Source organism: Acartia tonsa, chromosome 13 (assembly GCF_053477335.1).
Source record: "Acartia tonsa isolate MP-2025a chromosome 13, ASM5347733v1, whole genome shotgun sequence".
NCBI lineage: Eukaryota > Metazoa > Arthropoda > Copepoda > Calanoida > Acartiidae > Acartia > Acartia tonsa.
In genome coordinates, this window is record NC_137272.1 from 522,288 (window position 1) to 534,257 (window position 11,970).

At 30.2% G+C, this 11,970-nt stretch overlaps 2 long non-coding RNA genes across 4 annotated transcripts; both read right to left on the minus strand.

The window, feature by feature from the left end:
• Window positions 1-4,678: 4,678 nt before the first annotated feature.
• On the minus strand, window positions 4,679-7,161 carry LOC145335414 (uncharacterized). Of its 3 annotated transcripts, none has more exons than XR_013885214.1 (3): window positions 7,064-7,161; window positions 5,199-5,365; window positions 4,679-5,023 (listed from the first exon to the last, which is right to left on the minus strand). It is a non-coding gene; the product is annotated as an uncharacterized LOC145335414 (long non-coding RNA). The 3 variants fall into 3 exon arrangements; XR_013885213.1 differs by having other exon boundaries at window positions 4,679-5,051; XR_013885212.1 differs by having other exon boundaries at window positions 4,679-5,068.
• Window positions 7,162-7,444: 283 nt separating this feature from the next.
• Window positions 7,445-10,639, minus strand: LOC145335413 (uncharacterized). The gene is made up of 4 exons (XR_013885211.1): window positions 9,162-10,639; window positions 8,400-8,469; window positions 7,940-7,997; window positions 7,445-7,533 (listed from the first exon to the last, which is right to left on the minus strand). It is a non-coding gene; the product is annotated as an uncharacterized LOC145335413 (long non-coding RNA).
• Window positions 10,640-11,970: the final 1,331 nt, after the last annotated feature.

Consider the following 11,970-nt stretch of genomic DNA (forward strand, 5'->3'; position numbering starts at 1 on the left):
TAACAGCTTTGGGACGTTTGGGACATCCATCGAGCCCAATGATAAATTGAGCTTATCTTGAAAATCACGTGGCAACTTCTTGGATAACATCTCAAGAAGTATCACGGTCAACCACTGGCTGGTGGTGACCTCATCATCTTCATCATCTTTAGTCAGCTGCTCGAGCTGGCTAACTGCACCACCAAACTCTGCTAACACAGAAACAATCTGGTTGGAGTCCGACGGTTTAGACTTCTTCTCCCATTGGTTGAAAAGGCAGAGCATTTGACGTGTTTTGGACTTGAAACGTGCGTCAAGGTAGGCCCACTGAGATTCATGCGAATGAATCTGAATTAACTGGAGTCTCAGCTCTTTATTTCTACAGACCTTCTCACTGCTCAACAATAACTGCAAATACGACGGGTCTTGTCCTACAGTAAGCTTTTTAAAAGTGTCTTTAAAACTTACGTAGGATGCTTCCAGGCCGTCGAAAGATGGAAGAAGACGTTCGTCGACACGATTCATATATCCTGGCGTGAATATAGAACCGGCGGCGAACTGTGGTGTGCCAAACGGTGACACAAATGGCGATGCTGTCAAGGCACCCGCCGTCGTTGTAGGTGGCTTCACAGGTTCAAGCTTAACCTCAGCCAAACGTTTCATCAAAGCAGACAAAGTGTTTATAATTGAATCAGGCAAGGGAAAATATGGCCCTTTAATAACTTTCACAATCTTCAAACATCGATCATAAAGTTCAGCCTGATGGTTAGGCAAATTATCACCAACTACATCAACAACACTTTGAATGTCACTAAGCTCTTCTATAGCATCAAGAGCATCTTTCAAAGCACTATAGTCTTTTTGCACAGTAACTATATCAGAATAAATGTCACTAAACTCATCAAGCTCTTGGATTCTCAACCCAAGCTTGCTAAAACCGCCCATGATGCTGTCGAACGTTTCGAACTTGTCGTGGACAAGGATTGACTCCTTAGTGAGATGTCTAACATTAAGTTCTGAAGTATCACTGACCAACTTCATCACTCTATTTAGCTCACTGGTTAGGGCATCAACGGCTGGACGCAGCCGCTTACTCAATTGTTCACCTTTATTCTTTTTAGGACCCATAATTGTCACTAAAGTTAACTGTACTGATTACGACTATAATAATGTGTGGTAAGGTATCACAACCAACACATTCACAAAACTTCACAGATCTTCATAGTTGCATCTGTTCTGTCTTGTTTTCATTGTTTCGGAACGCATGCCTTGCCGTTCTCGAAATCTTAATCTCAAGCCCTCCGAATGACCAACATAGTGAAGTTTACGAATGTGTATTTATTACCATGAAAACAGTAAGTCTAAAACAAAAATATAGAATTAATTACATAATATTAATGGCTATTATTTTTGTAAGATCGAGGTTGCGTGATTTCAATTTAATTAAAAATATAAAATTTCTAAAAACTTTAAATTGGCACGAAACATATTAAATCGCATCAGAAATTGATAATTTTAGATTCAAATGATCAATAAAATAAAGGAAAATATTTGTATGATAAAACTTAGCAGTTAAATGGTCTATTTGTTGAAAAATTAATGTTTTAAATTTCTTCATAAATTTGTACCATTCTACGCTTATTTTCAAGAATTAAAAGATAAATTCTTACCACATATGATGTCAACTAAGCAGAAGGCTTATTTGAGATATTCCACACATCAGAGCGCATGTATATTCAAGCAATACATTATTTTCATTCACGTAGCTCCTCACGTGGGACTAATCAAAGGAAAAGTGCGCGTCTTTTTTGTTCGTTTACAAGCCACGAGACGCGCGGAGATAGTTAGGAATGCCGCGTAACACACTCATTCTCTGGGGAAATTTGGTGTAAGGAAAAGGGATTAATGGGTTCGAACTTGCCAGGGAATACAAGAAATACATACCGAAACATTTAGATTCAGACAAAAAGCCTTACTACTGTATATTACAGGATTAAGAAGACATAAAATTGGATTAGCTGTACTCCAGGTATTTTATTAAAAAAAAAAAATTACCTAGGTGCCTATTCTCAAAAAGGTGAAAGTTCAGTAAAATATTTGAGACCAAAATAAAATGACCTAAAAATTTTAATTGGTTAGAGGAGGAAACCAGAGAATATTGTTATCATACCCCTGCAACCACACTAACCTAAACTCTGCTTTACAACTAGATGAATCTACCCCCCCCCCCCCTTAATTTTGACATATTAAAAAGGCACACCCACCTAACAATATTTTACCTTAAAAGAAAAGTTATTAAGTACTACGCAGCAACAGATAATATATCTATACAATATTTGATGTTTGCATTTATACAAAAAGGGCATAGGTACCTAACTAATTAAACTTCTGAGAATTTATTGAAGTTAGTTAAACTTTTTTTATAAAATAAAAATTTATTATCATACAAAATATCCTGTTTAACACCCCGTCCTCCCCCCCCCCCCTAAAGACAGGCCTGTCTTTTCAAAAGGATTATATATGATTCGGATATAAGACTGGCAAAAACCTGTGCACCCAACAAAATATGTTGCTTTGCTATACCATTTAAAAATCATATTTCTTTCATAATCAAACCTAACAAAGACTTAAAGAGGTTCAAGTCCTGATTATAGAAATATCAGAATGTCTAACATGATTGCAAATAATTTGACATGGTTGTAAATTTTAACCATTACTGATATTCATTGTTAAATATTATTTGTATTTGCTGCACTTAACATGCCATTTCACTAGAAGTTTCCAATTGTACTAATTAAGAACAATTCTACTTTATTTTAAATACATTGCTTATCATATATGTTTCATTTACATATATAATTTATATTTATAATTTTCATTTGATTTATTTTTGAACAATAACAGTAACAAAGATTTAAATCAAAAATAGTTTTGTTTACAAATAATGCTCAAATGCCGCACTTTATGTAGACTTTAAAATATTGTCTTTGATTATAGTTCATATTTATAATCTTGATTTCGTTATGAACAATAGCATTTGATATTATTAACAGTTACAAAGATCTAATTCAAAGTAGTTGTTTATAAATAATGCTCAAATGCCGCACATTATGCAGACTTTTAAATGTCGTCTTTGAATATACTTAAAACTATGTTAAAAATTCCCTTTGCATTTTCTTTGAAAAAAAAAATTAAAAAAACAAAATTTATTTATAGTTTGATTTTAATATTGTCATTAAAGTATATACAGCTAAAGATATTGACTTGTCTGCATGAAATATGAAAATTTTTATCAAAAAACAAATTTTTTTTCTGGGGAAAATATGTTCTAGAATATTTTGACCAAACGATTTTTGAAAGACGACATTTTGTAATAAATAGAGAGTGCGGCATTCGTACAGTGTAAATAAACATAGCATTTTTCAAAACAATTCCAATAACAAAGCAAATATTTGATTGTAGAATATATCTATATGTTATACCTAATCAATAATAATTAATTGGTAGAGACATATATCTGGATGGAATATCTAAATTTAGAGTATTTTTCAACATCAAAAATGTCTATTTTTCATTATTTATTAATATTTTATCATTTTTGAAAATATTTATTATAATTTTATAGATCAAACACAACTTTTTCGCACTTAGACAGAAACATTCCTAATTGTTTACAGACATTATTATTAGGATAAAAATTGTATGGATAATTGTAACCAAATTTTAAAGAAAAAGATATATTTTTTCTGGCATCAAACCATTGATAATGTAAAAAATTGTAATAAGACTGACATACAGTCAGTGACTAGAGACAGTGATTCTGACAAACAATTCTAAGTAAAAATTTTCTTACAACCCAAATGCTTCTTCCGCCCCCCCCCCCCCTTTATTACCTTAATATACGCACTTCTCTTTAGTTACAGAACAAAACAAGTTTTAGGCCACATAAATATTCAAATATTCAGCATTTTCATATGAAATTAATCATGGACCTTCCATGCAGTATCTTTAGTATTAGAAACTATCAAAATATTCCCTACAATAATGATATATAATTAAAAATCATTTTTGTGAATACATTAAAATACTTATTATGTTATACATAGGTAAGTAAATAAATAAAATAAGATAAACATTTTCTTATTCTTTCCATTTCATCTGTTTCTTGTGGAAGCTACTAAATTATTACATTACCATTATTGAGTATGCCCAGTAACATGTTTTTGAAAAATGTCACAACTTTTTCCGATGTTAACGTTTGTGACATGTCACAATGTCACACGCCTAAACTTGTGACCGGTCACACACTTTATATAGTGAGTTTGTCATCAAAAATGTGACATGTCACAAGATTTTTGAGTGAAATGTCACAAAATATTGTGTGACTTGTCACAAAGAATGTGTGTGACTTGTCACATAGAATGTATGAATGTCTCAGAATATGTGACTTGTCACAAAGAATGTTTGTGACTTGTCACATTGAATGTATGAATGTCTCCGAATATGTGACTTGTCACAAAGTATTGTGTGACTTGTCACAAAGAATGTTTGTGACTTGTCACATTGAATGTATGAATGTCTCCCAATATGTGACTTGTCACCAAGTATGTGTGTGACTTGTCACAATTTTTTATTAACATGAATTATAAGTGACACGTCACAAGTGACATGTCACAATGGTACTACAGAAATAAAAAGGTAATAAAAAATAGATTTATTTATAAATATTAACTTCTTAATAATCACACCATTTGACAAAACTTAATAATCACAGCATTTGATAATAGTTATTTCTCGCATCATATTATAAACAGCTTTCCGCGCATATAGAATATACAATTATAAGATTAAAACCAGTTTTTTTGCCCCGAGGTACCGAAGGCACGGGCTAAAAAAACTGTTTTAATCTCATGATTGTACATTTTTATATTCGTAGAAAGCTGGATATAATTCGATGCTAGACATAGTTTTTTGGTATGGATGAGAACCGGTTCCTATCCACCGGATTCGAATGAATACGAGAAAACATATTTAAAGTTTGATACTATAGAAAGAAGTATTCCCGTCTAATGCTTGCCGACCAAACAAACTATTTTGATACTTATTTTAAGTGAATTTATGTTAAGTTAATTAAGGATTAAAGACTCCCCCCCCCCCCCCTCAATACTTTTGTTGTTTTAATTTGTGGTTGGTTTGTCGCCAAGCATTATAGTAAAAACCACTGCAATTTATTTATGTTAATAAGTTCAACTCTTGCAAAACAAAAAGTTCTAATGCTAAAAATTACTCTCCCAAAAAAAGGAATGCAGGATATATGTTAATTAACGATGGAGGTCAGTTACAATAAGGCTTCGAAATCAACGGCATGCTTTCTTCTACAGTATCCCTGAAAAAGAAAACTTTATTATTAAGATTACTCTTAAAGGGAGTGTGAATGTAAAAATTTCTCATCTGATTATCAAATCTTAACATTTACTAAGCACATTTCACTACACTGATCAACCAAAAATGTCCTATTCACAAAAATATCCAGAAATAATGCCTTGATTTTATGGTATTTTGAGAGGGAAAAAGGAAAAAACAGGGAAAATCTGAACGTTTTTGTTTCTTATAATGTTTGTAGGGATATTTAACTTGTCATATATAGTTGAAACAATTTACTTACTGTTAAGGATTTATTTTATGCTATAAAATTGCCAATTCGTTTTTTTATAACGTAGTAATTAGGTAATAAAGACATATTTTAAATTCGTATTATTGACAAAAAAAATACCTCACTGTCTACAAAGGGTTGAATCTCATAGGTTATATAAAATAATAATATCCTTTTTTATTGTGTTGAACAATAAATAACCCACTTTGGAGAATTAGTTTACACTTTTATCAGACTGTTTATAAAGAAATATTGCGTCTTTATTATTTACAAATTTGTAATTAAAGGTGGGCGAGAGATGGGCCATTTAAAGTTAATTGGATACTAATAAAAAACCTGTTTCTGGCTTTGTTATTGTATTTGGTTTTCAATAAAAAAATATTGCTTATTTGATCAATTTCTAAGTAACTATACATTGGATTAAAGCAAGGATTATGTTAAAAGTCAGCTTAACTGTTAGGAAAAATCTAGAACTATGTGAAAAAGTTTAATTTTAGCTATAATGGGAGAAAAAAGCAATTTAATGCACATTTTATATAATACGGAAAATTTCTTCCTTTCCCCGTACCTTATAAAAATCGTCGGAAAAAGCCGTTTTTTAAGCAAACAAAAGCGCGTTTTGCTCTATCTGTGAGATATTATGAATGAGATAATGTTAAGATTTGATATTAAGATGAGAAAAATTTACGTTCACAGTCCCTTTAACATTCAAGTATTATTATGACCATAATACACGAATTTATGTTTTTAAAAGCGAAGCTTTTCTATAATTAGGGTCGGTCCGTCCGTCCGTCCGTCCGTCCGTCCGTCCGTCCGAGATAGATAGCTTTTATTCGTTAATTTAGGCATGTTAGAATTGTCCTATCGATTTCAAACTTTGCATGATTATTCCTGTAGTAGTTAGGTACGATTTAGAAAGCGTAGCAACTCTTTAATCATTACCAGAATGTCCGTACGTCCATTTTAAACATGTTGATTTTTCTAATTTTTTAACAGCAAATTTTTATGTGATCTAATTATCCGTTTGATGTGATTTTTGGTATATTGATTCCTGGGACAACAAAGAACAATATTTTAAGCGAAGCAACTCTATAATCAAATCCTAAAAATGTAAGTATGTCCATAAACTCAATAAACATTATCCTGTATCAAGAAGTTTTTCAACAAATTTACTTACAATTTTGCTTCGACTCTTATACTTTTATATTCTGATAATTCAGTTTAGACACTATACAAGTGTTAATGTCCGTTTGTCCTAACGTTTCAGTGCTTCGCTTTTATGGATGTTGTCATCCTTGTTTATTCTTATGATTATTAAACATGATTTTAAAGCAAAATTACTCTATAATTTGAATGCCAGTATGTCGTAAACCTTGTACATATTTTTTTAAAACATCTTAGCTGCTATTAAAGATACAGATATAGAATTACCTGTTCTTTTGCATTGAAAAAAGTCCTTGGTGATTCAGTTTTCTTTGAAATTATGTGGAATATCGGATCTTATTCTTTTATACAGGTTTCAAATCCCTATCATTTTTTTATGAATTCATAAAATAAACATTCTTAGGTTATTTCCTTTGTTCGACATGCTAGGTATTAATTCAACATTACATATTGTCATGTATCTAACATAGCAAACATAGGAAACTTTTTTTAGTTAAGTTAGAATAAGTCAAGACTCAAACAAGGAGGGGGGGGTGAAGACTTCAATAGGATGTGTCTTCTAACATAGGTTTTTTTTTATATTTGCCTTTCTATATTTTAATTGCATTTGAGACTTAAAAAAACAATAATTTGATATGAAATCTTTCCTTAGCATACAAAGCAGCCTGTGCGCTGATAAATGACTGTTACCATCCAGCTTCAGATGCTGGAAGTTTGCCCCCAGCAGTTACGACATCCTTAATGAAAATATATTATTAACTTTACTATTAAAATGAAACTACTGTATAAAAAGAATCTGTCTGTTCGTCTCGTAGAAGTATTATGAAGAAGAAATCCATTTGTAGATTATCTAAATTATCTATTATCAATTTTATCTAATTGTATAAACATCAGTATTAAAAAGAAATTTATTTTCAAGAAAAGAGCAAACAGTTTCAGAAGGACGGAAGTACGGACGGACCTAACCTAATACTAGAAAAGCTTTGTTTTTAAAAATTATTGATTATAAGGATCCTAAATTAGATCTATATAGGCTATACTCCATTCTTAATTGTGTGACACACAGACAGACATCCTGGAACTTTTACATAAGGACTTTTTTCTGGGGTGTAATGATTGTTCATGTGGGAATGTGAATATTACCTTAAGGGGCGAACGGACAGGCAAGACAATGGTGAAACTAAGCACCAAATCTGTTTAACTAAAATCAACAGAGAAATAAGGTTTACATAATATCTGGCATCTTAAGTTACAACTTTACAAGTCAACAAAAACGATAAATGTATAGGTATACATCTCCTGATAAATAAAATTAAAGAACATTTCGACTCTATTAGTGTATCTACATTTTATAGCCAACGAATATCAGAAACTAGAAAGCGTTCTTAAAACTTTGGTAGTTAGTGCAATGTACAGTCAAATGTCCCCTCCCTCCCTGATTACGACTATTTTCAGGAGACTAGGCAAAACATGCTTTTTAAAGTTTCTAGGATGTCTTCTAAATTATTTTTATAGGAACGTCTACCTATTAGTTATTAGAGATACATTTAATACATGTATAATTTTGGTTTTAAATAGGTTGTCAAATCAATTAAGCATAAACCTTATTCCTTGAGCTAGCACTAAAGTCCACAGCAGTTAATTTCGATTTCACTTTTGCTCTCGTTGCTCACCTTAACATAAAACAAGAATTTGACTTTGGTATGTGCGTATCTTTAGGTTTTAAGTTACTCTATCGTACTGCGAATAAAACAACTGTTAGTTCAATAGCAAAAAATTTTCAGGGATTTTAGGGGATAAGACTTTGGAAAAAAAATAATTTACGACTTTTGTTAGTGGGTGAACTGTCTACTATTAACAGGGATAAGACAATGGAGATAAATTGTTATACATCCCCAATAATCATGAACAAAATATAATTATTTGTTATAAACTTCAAAATACTCCCTACTAGTTTTAAACCAACCAATAAAATTCAATATTAGTACCAACCCAAAGTATTTGATCCAACGAACATGATTATAAAACTTTGGGTACAAATAGTATGTATCCCTCTCCTCTGTGATGTATTTGCTTGAAGAGTACATATAAACATCAATGTTACTTTTTTATACCTAAGCAAGTTGAAGTCATATTTTTTTTATAGATTTATAATTTTATACTATGAAGATTTTTATATTATTACTTTATTTATTTAAAAAGAGAAAGATACCTAAAGTCTCATCCTTAATCATAAGATCGATCTATAAATTTCAAAAACATAATTTTTTTCTTTTAAATGACCACGGAGTTACTTTAATCTTTTTATTCAAAATGTCATGATACCTAAGTGATTATTGACAAAATTTTAAGAAAAATAACTTGCCTATTTATTTATACAAATGATTGTTTATTCGCATTTTCAACGCTTCAACTCTGGAGTGACTACTGCTGTTAACAAACTGAAAAAGCTTTTGTAAAACTACCATACAACCCAGATTTATATATAAGCTTCAAACTCTGATATAACTCCTGCATTCTTGATTCTGAAATTTACAGATCAATTTATTAATTATAGGTTGAATTATTAAAAAGTTAATAATTATTCTTTTATAGGTACCCAAAGTTTTAAATTTAGAAAAATATTTACTTTAAAAGAAAAGCAGCTTGTTTTGCTTTACTTTAACGAAAAAAACAATATTTATAAAATTAATTATTAAAAAGATGTAAAAAATAACTAAAAAATACCACAAACTTATAACTTTTATTGTTAAATTAACGTAATTTAGAATTTTACACAAATTAATTTTGCAATTTCATTTAAATTTGAATCCGGGTGCGCAAGAGAATGCCGCGGAACATGTTACAACAGAGTTCCCGCATTTTCAATTATTTAAATCACCACATTTAAATAAAACTTTATTGTTAACCACTACATTCGACGCAAAGTTTATTTTTTTCTGATTATATGAATTCTAATACAAAGCTTTGATTCATAAAAAAAGCTTTGATGATAAAAATTAAATAAATATTTAAAAATCACTCAATTTTATTATCAATTCAGGGTTCCCGCATAATATTTTTTTATATTTGAAATATTTGGTATGGATAACTTTTTTTGTGAAATGTCACAAAAATTCTAAAATTATAAAACTAGTGACATGACACACATAACTTTTTATGAGGGAATCATTTTTTGTGAAATGTCACAAATAATATTTTTGGAGGAAATTATTTTTTTTGAATTGCTATGGATATTTTTTTTGTGAAATGTCACAAAAATTCTAAATTTATATAACTAATGACATGTCACAAATATTTTTTTTGGAGGGAATCATTTTTTGTGAAATGTCACAAAAAATTCTAAAATTGTAAAACTAGTGACATGTCACAAATAATATTTTTGGAGCGAATAATTTTTTTGTGAAATGTCACAAAAATTATAAAATTGTAAAAACTAGTGACATGTCACAAATAATATTTTTGGAGGGAATCATTTTTTTGTGAATTGGTATGGATATTTTTTTGTGAAATGTCACAAAAATTCTAAAATTATAATACTAGTGACATATCACAAATAATTTTTTTTGAGGGAATCATTTTTTTGTGAAGTGTCACAAAAAAATCTAAAATTGAAAAAACTAGTGACATGTCACAAATAATATTTTTGGAGTGAATCATTTTTTGTGTGAAATGTCACAAAAAAATTCTAAAATTAGAAAAGCTAGTGACATGTCACAAATAATATTTTTGGAGTGAATCATTTTTTGTGAAATGTCACAAAAAAATCATAAAATTGTAAAAACTAGTGACATGTCACAAATAATATTGTCACAATTATTGTGACATGTGACCAACATTTTACTGGGTGGCAGGTGTTCCATTATGTATAGAATGTTTATAGGAATAAAGAGCAGAGATGAGGAAAATCCTAATTTAATTTGTTCAATTTGTAGAGTTGCATACTTCTTGCAAACCTCATCTTTATGCACGCATCATATAGACACTAGCAAGAAACTATTATTGACAAATTATAAATGAATATGTCATTCATATTTATTGTCTGTGAAGAGAATTGAACTTATATTTAAGAAGTCAGTGGGTAATCCTCCCAAACTTCCTAATTATCAACAGTATTATTAGCTTATTTTTTCTATGCACCTCTTAAAACACATTTATGATGTTTTATTACTCAGGTACCTATATATACATAGACACTTCTCAAACCTCAATTTTAATATTATAATTAGCTACCTAGGTAACCTTAATACTTTAGTAGACTATAGTTTTCATTTAGATTTATCCTTTTGACTAGCTCAAGCTCCATGTTTAATTATGCACATTAGTCCTTGATATGTTGTCTTACAGGAGCTTCTCATTATTACCTCACCTGTATGAGTATGGCAGGTGTCTCAAATTAAATTACTAGTAAATGACGATTTTGCAGAGAAGCTAAGGCCAAGAGTTGTGAAATATTTTTTACATTCTTTATCAAAACTAGGTACTCAATTATCCACCAAGGTTATGTAGACTAAGCGGAGGCGAGAATTAGCCAGGAAGAAATCTTCCAGTCAGTCCCTTGAGTCACTAGCCTCAAATACATATTTTAACAGAAATATTTTTTTTTCAGTCAATTGAAACATAAGGAGAAAATAATCTTCAATTTTGAGTTCAGAAAAAAAGTAAGTTAGCTTATAACAAGTACAATGATAATTTTATCTATAAGTAGTTCAGAAAAAAATAAACAACATTTTAAAGAAAAATTTAAGTAACTTAAGTACTTTGTTGTATAGAGAAGCTGTAAATATAAAGCCATACAATAAACAGATTTTAAAAATGATAAAGGATTAAAATTATAATTTTTAATTCTTCACAGGTATTCATTAAATATCCGTTTATTCCAGGTGCAAGAACAGATAATAATCCATCATGAAAAAGTGTCATATCTGCTGCAAGGAATTCTCTACAAACGGTAGTTTAATAAGACACATGAGAATTCATACAGGAGAGAAGCCATTTAAATGTGATCTTTGTGAAAAGACATTTTCAGAAAGTGGTCTCTTAACTAAGCATATAAGAATCCATACAGGATACATGTGAAAAAGCTTTCCGTATAAAGTATGAGTTAAATTATCATTTTACTGAGCATAGTGAGAAGCCATACTCTAGTGAATTAACTCTACACAAGTGTCATA